We start from the raw sequence: 12,347 nt of genomic DNA on the forward strand, positions 1-12,347 counted from the left end.
GCAACCTATCAGCACGCCTCCACGACGCCGGAATCCAAGAGAAGGCCCTGGCCTGGACCAACTCCTTCCTCTCCGGCCGAACCCAGAGCGTCCGCCTCCCACCTTTCCGCTCAAAAACCACCGAGATCATCTGTGTCATCCCTCAGGGATCCTCCCTCAGCCCGACGCTGTTCAATATCTACATGTCACCGCTCACCCACGTCGCACGACAATATAACCTCAACATCATCTCCTACGCCGACGACACCCAACTGATCATATCCCTCACCGAAGACCCCCACACCGCCAAACCCAACCTCCACAGAGGAATGAAGGCCGTCGCCAACTGGATGAAGGACAGCAGACTGAAGCTGAACTCAGACAAGACGGAGGTCCTCATCCTCGGACCCACCCCATTAGCATGGCATGACTCCTGGTGGCCCACATCGCTAGGCACGCACGCAACCTAGGGTTCATCCTCGACTCCGCCCTCTCCATGACCGAGCAAGTCAACGCCGTCTCCGCGTCGTGCTTCAACACCCTCCGAATGCTCCGCAGGATCTTCAAATGGATCCCTCCCGACACAAGAAAAACCATCAACCAGGCCCTCATCACCAGCAGACTCGACTACGGGAACGCCCTCTACTCAGGAACAACAACCAAGCTCCTAAGATGACCACAACGAATCCAGAACGCCTCGGCACGTCTGATCCTCGACGTCCCCCGACGCAGCCACATCGCACCCCACCTGAGAGGCCTACACTGGCTCCCCGTCAACAAGAGGATCACCTTCAAACTCCTCATCCACGCACACAAAGCACTACACAACACCGGACTTACATACCTCAACGACTGACTCAGCTTCCACACCCCCACCTGCAGCCTCCGCTTGGCCAACCTCGCCCTCGCCACAGTTCTTCGTATCAGGAAAACCACCACCGGCGGCAGATTGTTCTCCTACCTCGCCGCCAAGACCTGGAACGCCCTCCCTACCAGCCTACGACAGACCCAGGACCTGCTGGCCTTCAGAAGACTTCTCAAGACCTGGCTCTTCGATCAGTAGCAGCCCCCCCCCCAGCGCCTTGAGACCCTCACGGGTATGTAGCACGCTTTAGAAATGCAATGATTGATTGATTGATTGATTGGCGGGCACGAGAGACGTGGGACTGGAACTCCTGGTCATCCTATGTTTTGATACCTGCATCGACCTCCCGAGGTATCCCGAAGTTGTGCATTGGGGTGCTTGAAGCCCCAGACCCGAGCACCTTTTGCATTGAATCGCGAAGCCCCACACTCCACGAGTGGCCCGTGGGCCCGCTTTGTGCATTTCCACTCAATGCGTCTTTGCGGTTCCTAGTCCGTTGGCTAGTGAGCCCCCAAGAAGACAATCCTTTATTTCAACTTGTTTTCTGGTTGCTCACGGCTTGCTACAACTTCCCTGCAAAGGAGAAGTTCCCCAGACCTTGCTAGTCTGCACCGACGCCAATCTTGACATCCTACATGGGTTGCATTTGCCAAGGCTTGTTGGGTCCAATCCGGATACCAACACCGCAGTCAACTACATCCTTTGTGGGAGAGCTTGAATCCAGCTCCTGGTCATCGTCGACACCTCCTGGTCCTCGTGGCTGAAGAGACAAACTTCACCTTTTTCACCTGAAATCACCCGACATCTGGTGACATCTTTCTATCGCCGCCCTGGTCACTGGCTAGTGGCCCATACTCTGTCTCCTCTGCTTCGATCCACCCTTGGATCCACCCGGACACTTTTCCTCTGGTCGCCTGCAGCACTTCTTTGCAGCTCTCCATTGAAAACGACGACGAAACCCGACATGAAAAGGCACCTATGCACCCGGCTTCCCTGGGTGAGGTAAGACGAGTACTCCGGTGCTCCCGTGGGTCTTGACTCTTGCAGTGTCCTAGTTTAAAAGGGTTCCATCGTAGTCCATCCGGAAGTATCCTTAAATTGTAAAATTGTAACTTGTTCGTTTCCCATAGAAAGTCAATGGTAACCCGCGGCTGTGTTTAGACACTGCACGCGTCTCCCGTGGGCCTCCTACTTCCTAACCTTTGGTTGTCCTGAGTAGGCCAGCGATTCCATAGGCCCTAGGCCTGCTTTCTATTTCTCACATGGTTCTTATACCACTATTTTAGAATATGGTTTGTGAGGCCCCTAGGGCAAAACGTATACTTTGCAAGTTATCATATGCTAATTAAGTAACTTGTATTGTACTTTTACCTCTGACCTCATAAAGAGTGCAGAGGGGTTGTGTTTAGAATAAATACATATATATTTGATATATACCTTGTGTGGTGTACTTTCATTTGGTACTCTAGGGATTATAATTGGTAAAACAACTAGCTTAATTCGCTCTCTGAAGTCTTAGCCTGAAGACTGCTTGCCATTGCTACCCCTAGGATAGCTTTCGATAAGGTTGACTTTACAACCACCATCAATAAGGGTCGATTAGACTGGTGCAAGGTGCCCACTAGAACTAGTAGACATCATATGCCAGGCTAACTTCTCACATCCCCCATCAAATAGGCAGCTCCTACCATACAGCCACAATGTACACAGTTGTGCAGTCTGTATGTAAACATGTACAATGTGACAACACACATGTGAACACATTGGTAAACTGCATCTCCCATTCACATTGCAGAAGGACAATCAACACCTCCTGCAGAGCAGCCCGACCCTCCCTTCTCTGATGACAAAGAGGACCACCAGAGCTTCAACTCCAACGCCCTCCAAGAGTTCATTGACAGCTACGTCAACCCTTTAGGAGCAGGGCAGCCCAGCTGCAATGAGGACACCCCGCCTCCTGCACAGACCACACAGCAGGCACCACCCACCACCACGGCTGCCTCCCAGGACCCCCATGAAGAACACATGGCCTTCCAACGCCATGTGTTGGGATGCCAGTAGCAGCTGGCTTAACAGGTGTGGGTGGGCTTCGACCGCATGCCAGACAAACTAGATGCCATACGTGGGTGTCTCAGTCCCATCAGGGACCACTCACAGTCTCTAACGGACACCCACAATCCGCTCCATGCTCTCCAATGAACCATGGCTGACATCGCCAAAGTCCTGACTCATAGACAAGAATGACTGACTACTCAGAGTGGCTCCATCGAGCTCACCCGTGAGGTGGGAAACATGCGGAGGCTCATGGACACCATGGAGCGGGCCAATGCGGAAAGAGCGGCTGCCATGACTGTATACCAACTAGTGGTAGCTGGGTTCCTCAATGACCTCAAAACCATCCTCATGGCATTGCTGCCACAAGGCCTGGCGCTGATGCATGCTGCTGCTACCACTACATCCACATCTCCGCCCCCTGAAGTGTCAGTGCCAGACAGTGCGACAGACATTCCACCTCCGGCCCCGGAGGTGTCACTGCCACACAGAGCTGGAGAAAGGCCAGCACCACCCACACGTGAGGCATATGGTAAAGCAGAGGATGAAGAGGCGGATGAAAGCGCTATTTTGGTAAGAAGGACGTAGTAGCATTCATCTCCGCCATATGGCCGGTTTCAGCTTAGTTCTGCCCTCTGCATCATCACCTTTAACTGTCCCCCGATGCACTCTGCGACACGCACCTTGGACCTTGCAATGGACTGCCATATTCTGTTTGATCGCCAATGACACAGCAATCAGACTGCGGACTGAACTCTTCCTTGTCCTTTGGACTTATCATTCCCTGAAGGACTCTGGCTGGCTCTCAACGGGCCAACATCATCATGTGGGGTTTGCATGGCCCTGTACTGCTCCGGATGCAACACTCCACCGAATGTGCATTACACATTCCGAATCACACAGATGTTTTGTGTCTATGGTCTTTCATGAGTGGTAGTATCGATGAATGTAAGGTAAGGTCAGTGAATTCCCCCTACGTCCATTTGGCTCATGTCGCTAGAATTGGGTCACATGGTCACATTGCTGAATGTTGTCCGGGTGGCCTTCGACGCAACAACAGGGACACACGCATTAGTTCCTTCCTTGTCCAGCCCCGTACGGAACAACACCCAGAGCCCTGGGGTCATTGTTCAAACTCTTACGCTGGACTGGCATATGCCATGCCAGCCCACTAGGCTTACGCTCACAGAGGAGGACGGCAACAATACGTTTGCCAGGTCTCCCCTGTAGTAATCTGCTGTTCACAGGTCTAGTTGTCAGCATGCCACAGCCACTCCCTCACGGCTGGTTTACACCCACACCACACCCATCCAGAACATGCATTACAGCACGTGACCCTGCCAATGAAAAGGGCCGTGCACATGTGCACAAGGCCATTTCCAACCTCTCTCGGGGTGTATCCCTGTGGTGTGCATGTAGGCATGGGGACCTGGGGCCTGTGACATCACATTCCGCAGGCCTGCAGGTGACATGATGACGTCCGCACCACAATACCCAATCATAGAGGGTCCATGACTAGCGGGGCACAGACTTGGTGGCACCGGATACACTGCGGCCGGCACAGGCACACCGCCACGGGACGGTGACTTTAGGTGCACTGTGGTAGGGGCACCTTAAGTGCTGAGCGGGTGTGCAGCCTGCGACGATGCCCCGTCCCGGCGGTCCACATGGTTCAGGTTTTGTGTGCCCTGCTGGACCACAGTGTAGGCCTGAGCCAGCAGGCAGCGTGGGCCTACATCCATGTGGCGTCGCCTCCTGGATCACATAATTAGTGGCACCCATGAGGCTGAGCGGGTGTGCAGCCTGCGATGATGCTGAGTGCACTGGTATGTGCTCTGCCATGGAGAAATCAAGACCCAGCACCAAATGTGAGACCTGGGGGCCTGTGGAGCAGAGCTGCATGATGTGGAGGGTGGCATGTCCACGGTCCCTCGGCTTGAGGCTTGCACCTGCACGTGGTGGGCCCTCATTTCTCATGCTGGTGGCGGCAGATGAGCAATGAGGCACCTCTGGGCGGCGGGAGGGGCTGGGATGTAGCTGCCTGGGTGCGCAGGGGCTGGGGGGCAGCTGCCTGGGTGCGCACATGGGCAGACGGGCGATGATGTTGTGGGCAGTTGTATGTACTTTGCCATTCATGTATCTGGACTCTGTTTCAGATGACGGGTCTGTCTCAGATGTGGGACCTGGTGAACTGAACTACTTACCGGCACATGGTTGGAGACACACCAGTAGCAGCAGGTGAGCAGTGTGGCCTGGGTGCACAGTGTTGGTACACTCTCTCCCTGTCCCGCTCTTATTTTCTCTGTGTCTCTCTCCCCCTCTCTGTCCGTCTATCTCTCTCCCTCTCCCTGTCCGTCTTTCTCTCTCTCCCCTTCTCTGTACGTCAATCTCTCTCTCCCCCTCTCTGTCTGTCTATCTCTCTCTCTCTCTCTCTCTCTCTCTCTCCTTCGCTTTCCCTCTGTCCCTTGATGTGTGCAAGACATTTGTCTTGCAGGCTGTGATCTACGGATTGTCCCGAGGGGTGCAGCCATGTGTCTTTATTTCTGTTTTGTGTTTGTTTTAATACATTTCATTTGTTGCTTCGAAGGTGAATGTGTGATGCTCATTTTTGTGTGGACACATGCATGTAACGAGATGTGATTGTGCGTCATCAGGTGGAATGATTCTGTGTAGTCAATGTGGCATGTCTTTGTCCGGGGGGGGGGGGTTGTCCTGGGGATGGTGGCAGTGGGTGTTGTGACCCTCTTGGGTGTCTGGGCTGCATGATGAGTGGCTCCATGGCATCTGTTGTTCTTCAGGAGTGGCTCTAGGCTGGGCTCCCGTTTGTGGTGCAGGCTGTGGTCCTACTTTACACCAGGTCAGTGCAGGTGTTAGTTTCCTGCTGCTAACGCGCCTTATCGCCTGTTTTAGGATCTTATCGCCGATGTGACTGGTCATTGAGAATGTTGCGGAGTGGTGTTGTCGCAGATTTTTGCTCGGGAACACCTACTCTGCATCTCATTAGCGATAGTTGCGGGGGTCCTCTGTTGCGATGTTTTTTGCGGGTGCTATAGCAGGTAAACTGGTGCTATGGGCTGTTAGCACCAGCTTGTGAATGGGGTGATATATTTATTGCGACTTTGGCTGCAATAAAGTGCCATTAACTCGGTGATGGCTCCTTGAGAATATGCCCCCTAGTGTCTCACTTCCAGATGTCAGCCTGTAGTTGGGAGGTGAAAGAGCTTCATGACCTGGGTCAGCCTGCTTGTCATAAATATTAAATATCAGACCTTTGAACAAAGCACAAATCTGCACTTATTTCCAAATCAAGAACAAAAAAGAACCACGGGTCAGATACAACCATATGGTAAGAGTGAGAAAGGAAAACAAACTAGAACAAAAGAGGAAAATGAGAGCGGAAGTAAAGATAAAGGGCACTGAGAAAAAAAATTGGGAAGCAAATGAAGTGTTAAAAAAACTTAACAAGAGAGAAAACAAGCAACGGCAAAGCTAATAGTTCTCGCCTACAAGTGAGTTAGTAGTTTTGCCATTTTTTTAACCATGTAGCAAGACAGTGTTTTTTTCCCTTCCAGTAATGCTGAAGGGGGTGGGAGCTTGCTGTGAGCCGTGGTAGTACGGTGAGCTAATGGAGAGAGGCCTTTGGAGGTACAATACATTGAGGAATAGTAGACATGCCATGGGACTGTCACCGAGTGGAGAGTGTAATGTTGCCCAAGCTGGGCCCGACCATTAGCTACGGGGGGTCTCAGGGGACGTCTGTATGGCCCCCCGTGTGCATGAGCAGAGTGGACGCGTCCTACGTCCACGTTGGTAGGCATGTCATAAAGTTAATAAAAAGCCCAGGGCACTGGGCGTGACTAGGCATTAAGCTGACCACTATCTTGAACACGTGTGGTTGACTGGTGATTCATAGGCCCTAGGCCAGAATACCACATTGGCGTCAAGGTGGTCTCGCCACCCCATCGTGTGCATTACTCTCTTGCCCAAGGTGTAGAGTTACTGGGTTGTACATATGAGGCAGACGAATGGTTAGGGGGCAGGAGGTAGATTTATTAATTACAGCAATTCTCTCACACGGAGCGCCGAGCGTGTTGTCTGTCACAGCTCCGACACCCGACTCTTTGCGCTCACCAGCGTGACCTAAAATGGCCGCCGTTCACGCTACGTGGTGATGTAGCGTGAACTACTAGAGCGGCAATACTACACAAGGAGCGGTTCGGCGTGGCCCCTGCGGCCTCCCTCCCCTCTGAGGCCGTGTTCCTGCCTCTGCCATGCTGCGTCAGCGTGTGTGGCCCCACCTGCCCTTGGGCCGTTAATCACCCTGCCTGGACTCCCTGTCTGCCTTCCCCGCCTGGTCGAGCCCACGGCAGCCCCTCCGGCCCCCAGCGACTGCCTCCTGCCTGCCCGGCTGCCTTCTGGCTCAGCGGAGCCTACACCCGCGGTACAGCGCGGCCGGCCTGCCGTACCTCACGCTTCTCGCGTGCAACACCACGCCCGGACCTGCCGTTTCTCACGCATCTCGCGTGAGATACCGATTTGTCCATTTGGAGGCCCCTGGTCGCTCCTGCTGCTCTCCCAGGCGCCCCTGGTAATCGATGCAGCCCTGTAAAGCCCACGGAAGTCGCCTGGAAGGCTGGTGTACCTCCCCCGAGGTGTGCAGGTGAGGCCCCTGCTGCCTGCGCCCATCCTCGGCGGCCATGGCCAACGTGCCACCCCTGGAGCCGTTTGCAGTCACCGGCACTCCCTCGTCCAAGCCGCAAGGTGGAAGAAGTGGGTGGAATGCCTAGAGAATTACTTTGTGGCGGCAGAGGTCGCGGTTGAGCGGCGGTGTGCCATGCTGAGGAGAAGCGATCCACGATATTGAATTGAATTGAATTGAAAATTCCATTTGTATAGCGCATAACCACCCGAAGGCCTCGCAGCGCTAGGGACTGAATTCTGTGTGCGACTGCAGGGAAGGATTAATGCGCTTTTAAGAACAGATGGGTTTTCAATTCTCTCCTAAATGACATCAGGTTGCTGTTTTTCCTGAGGGACAGGGGCAGGGAGTTCCATGCCTTCGCCGCTGAATAGGTGAAAGAGCGGCCGCCCCATCTGGCTCTCTTGATTTTTACTTTGGTTGCCAGATGCAGTGAGGCTGAACGTAGGGTTCTAAGTGGCACATACGGCGGTATTAGAGGGTACAGTACTGCCGGGCCAGTTTGATGAAGGGATTTGTGCAGGATGCACATGGCCTTGAATAATGTTCTTGAGGCCACTGGAAGCCAGTGAAGCTCCTTTAGGGCAGTTCTCGCCGACTGCCAGCGAGGGATATTAAACAGTAGGCGGGCGGCGCAGTTTTGAGTGACCTGCAGTTTTTTTGTCACTGTTGCCGGGGCCCCAAGATATAAAACATTTCCGTAGTCCAGGCGGGAGAGAATCAGGGCCTGGACCATGACCCTCCTCGCCTGGAATGGGAGCAGGGGGAGCACTTTCCGGAGCATTTTCATTAGCCCCACGCATACCGAGGCAGTGATAGTAGCTTGAGACGAGAAGTCTAGCGCTCTGTCCAACCAGACTCCCAGACTCTTTATCTGCTCTTTAGGAGGGGGGGGAGTACCGAGACACAGAGGCCAGTCATCCAGGAAGGAGGTAGGGGAGGAATTACCAAGCACCATGATCTCGGTCTTCTCCCCATTGAGCTTGAGGTGGGAGAGTTGCATCCACCCAGCTACAGCCTCCAGACATGGACCCAAAGTGTTCGACGAACCCCCCTCGTGGTCCAAAGAGACCACGAGTTGAGTGTCGTCTGCGTAGGTGACAATCCGCACACCAAAGGGGAGAACGATCTTCTCCAGAGGCTGCATATAAACATTAAACAGCGTGGGGCTCAGGGAGGAGCCCTGAGGAACCCCACAGCTGAGAAGATGTTTTGATGAAGTCGCCTCGCCTTCAAATACCTGGAAGAAGCGTTCCTCCAAAAAGGAGGTCAGCCACAACAGGGCCGCGCCCGACACTCCCAAGCCACTCAAGCGATGTAATAGTGTGGCATGGTTCACAGTGTCGAACGCGGCACTGAGGTCCAAGAGTATGATAGCTGTTTTACCACCTTGGTCCATTATGGCTCTCGCTGCCTCCGTAACCGCTAAAAGAGCGGTCTCAGTGCCATGTTGTGGACGAAACCCTGTTTGGGAGACCTGAAGCAATTTGTTGGACTCCAAATATTCCCCTAATGCTTTGTTGATATGCCTCTCCAGCAATTTGCTCATCCATGGAAGCAGCGAGATAGGGCGAAAATTGGATAGGTTGTTAGGATCCAAATTCGGTTTTTTTAACAGGGCCCTTACCGTTGCACACTTCCAGGCGGCTGGTACAGAGTTGGAGGTAATGGAGGTGTTAAGAGCCTCCAGCAAACAGGGGCGGATGGTGTCCATTGCTTTTACTAAGGTCTGGGGAGGAGCAGGGTCATTTGGAGATCCTGAAGTAACCTTCTGAGCAAGAGAATCTAAAGTATTAGGGTCCAGGAGAGGAAAGGTAGCCAAGGAGCAGGATGGAGGCAGGTCTGAGTCTGAGGTGGGCAGTGGATTAGTGCCCCCATCATTTGCTGCTAATTGGGAATAGATGGCCTGAATCTTCTGTGAGAAGAAAGTGGCAAGATCCTCACAGCGGGCCTGCGCCCCCTCTGATATAGGTCTCTCAGCAGGAAGAGATATCAGAGATTTAGCGATCTTGAAAATTTCCCTAGGTGAATTGGCTGCCATATTAATTTTATTTTCATAAAATTTGGCTTGAGCAAGTTTTATCTCCCTCTTGTAGTGCATTATTACTGCCCTGTACTCCAATTTTTTAGATTGAGAGCGGTCTTTCCTCCACGCTCTCTCCGCTTTCCGGCACGTTTGTTTCAGGGCCCTAAGGGCAAGAGAGTACCAGGGGGCGACTTTGGGCCTTCTGATTGTTTGCAGGGAGCATTTTGGAAGGACTCGATCTAGAGAGTTGGAGATCCAGTTATGAAAATTATGGACTGCTAGGTCAGGATTCTCCGTTTTTTGGGGCAGTTGTTCAGAGAGGGCCTGTTCCCAGGTGTGAATTGGAAGCGCACTCCATTTCCTACCCCAATGCCTAATATGAGGTGCAGAGGTAGTGGGAATGTTGATAGACCATGTAATGGGAATTAGACAAGGGTCAGACCATGGCAGTAGTACTGGTGTTTCCACCGAGAGCGTGTCCAAATTACTGAAAACATGGTCCAGCAGATGGCCCCTATTATGTGTCGGCTGAAACCCCTTTTGGGTCAGACCAATAGCTTGGAGGCTAGAGCGGAGATCGTTAGCAGCGGCATTGAGGGGGTCGTCTAAATGCAGATTTTGATCGCCCAGCAAAGTGAAGTTGGCGGATGTAAGTACAGAGTTAGCTGCTAGGTCTGTTATGTTGGCAATAAAATCACCAGAAGCGCCTGGAGGTCGATATGCCAAGATCCCAGAAAAGGTAGTAGTCGGAGACAGACATAATGAAAAATATAGGTTTTCACACGATGAAGAGGTGGAGGGGGTAATGCGACAGCTATACGTATCTTTAAAATAATAGCTAGTCCTCCACCCCTGCCTGTCTGACGATTATGACACTTGATGGTATAGCCTTGAGGAATGGCCCACACTACTGTGGGACTATTGTGGGACTGGAGCCATGTCTCTGTTAGAAAGAGAGCCTCTGGATTGTACTCCTGAATCAGCAACGCCAACTCAGTATGATGCTTTGAGAGAGAGCGGCAGTTGAGGAGGAGCAGCTTCAAGGTGTACGAGGGCTGTTGGTCCACTCTAGTGGGTGGAGAGAGACCCCAGTTACAGCCTTTGCAACGCAAATTGGTGGGATAGGGAGGGGCAATAATAGGACAAGAAGAAATGCTAGTGGGTCGCAGGGCGTGCAGCGTAGGAGCACTATAAACAATGCGGCGCCCTACCATAGTGCCTGACCACGAAGCCCGAAGCGTCTGACGCGGACTGGCGCAGACTGGCTTCTCTTTGGCGCCTCTTCGGCGCGTCAAAGGCGCTCCCGCTGCGCGTCACCGCTGCGCTGGGGGTAGCTGCCTATAAGGGTTAGGAGGTGTGGGGAGACTAGACCGGCCACCTATCAAAGATGGCTGCCTCGCAAGAACTAATCAGGCAACACGAGCGCTTTTCTCCCTCCACGCAAACAGCACAAGATCGCTGCGGTGGAACGGGGAGTGGCGCGACAATTATAATGACACAGTGGTAAAGTACACAATTAAAATTCCAAGTCTCAAGTTTAAAAAGATTTTTGTAAAAAATATTCACAGCACAAGCACTTTGTCAGAGGAGCGTCACTAATGCTCCCATTAGCGCGATAACGTTTTTCCAGTCAATCTCTCGACCGCCTTAGAAATCCGCCCTTTTGTACTCAGGGAGGTGCGGGGAGACTAGACCGGCGACCTATCAAAGATGGCTGCCTCGCAAGAACTAATCAGGCAACACGAGCGCTTTTCTCCCTCCACGCAAACAGCACAAGATCGCTGCGGTGGAACGGGGAGTGGCGCGACAATTATAATGACACAGTGGTAATGTACACAATTAAAATTCCAAGTCTCAAGTTTTAAAAGATTTTTGTAAAAAATATTCACAGCACAAGCACTTTGTCAGAGGAGCGTCACTAATGCTCCCATTAGCGCGATAACGTTTTTCCAGTCAATCTCTCGACCGCCTTAGAAATCCGCCCTTTTGTACTCAGGGAGGTGCGGGGAGACTAGACCGGCGACCTATCAAAGATGGCTGCCTCGCAAGAACTAATCAGGCAACACGAGCGCTTTTCTCCCTCCACGCAAACAGCACAAGATCGCTGCGGTGGAACGGGGAGTGGCGCGACAATTATAATGACACAGTGGTAAAGTACACAATTAAAATTCCAAGTCTCAAGTTTTAAAAGATTTTTGTAAAAAATATTCACAGCACAAGCACTTTGTCAGAGGAGCGTCACTAATGCTCCCATTAGCGCGATAACGTTTTTCCAGTCAATCTGTCGAAAGATGTAGCCGAGGCTGGCCCACCCAGAACATACGCCACGATGCGCGACGCCATCACAGCATATTTCGAACCTTTCGCCAGCGCTGACTATGAAAGATTCCTGCTCCGCCAGGCCCGCCAGCTCCCAGATGAATCGGTGGACGTCTTTTATGCAAGATTGAAGAAACTAGCCAGCACGTGCACTCTCCCCGATGTTGACGACGAGATCCGTGCCCAATTCATCCAGGGCTGTGCGTCCTCGAAGCTGCGCGAGAGGGTATTGGAGGCGGACAACATGTCCATGCACGACATCCTTGCTCTAGGGCGGTCCAAGGAGCTATCCAAGGCCAGAGCTGTGCACATGGAGCCGAAGCCAGTGGTCGCAGTCAAGACGGAGCTGGTGTGCGCCCTCAAGACCGATGCCACCAAGAACCATACGAGGCAACCACGGCGAGGAA

Source organism: Lissotriton helveticus, chromosome 9 (genome assembly GCF_964261635.1).
Source record: "Lissotriton helveticus chromosome 9, aLisHel1.1, whole genome shotgun sequence".
Lineage (NCBI taxonomy): Eukaryota > Metazoa > Chordata > Amphibia > Caudata > Salamandridae > Lissotriton > Lissotriton helveticus.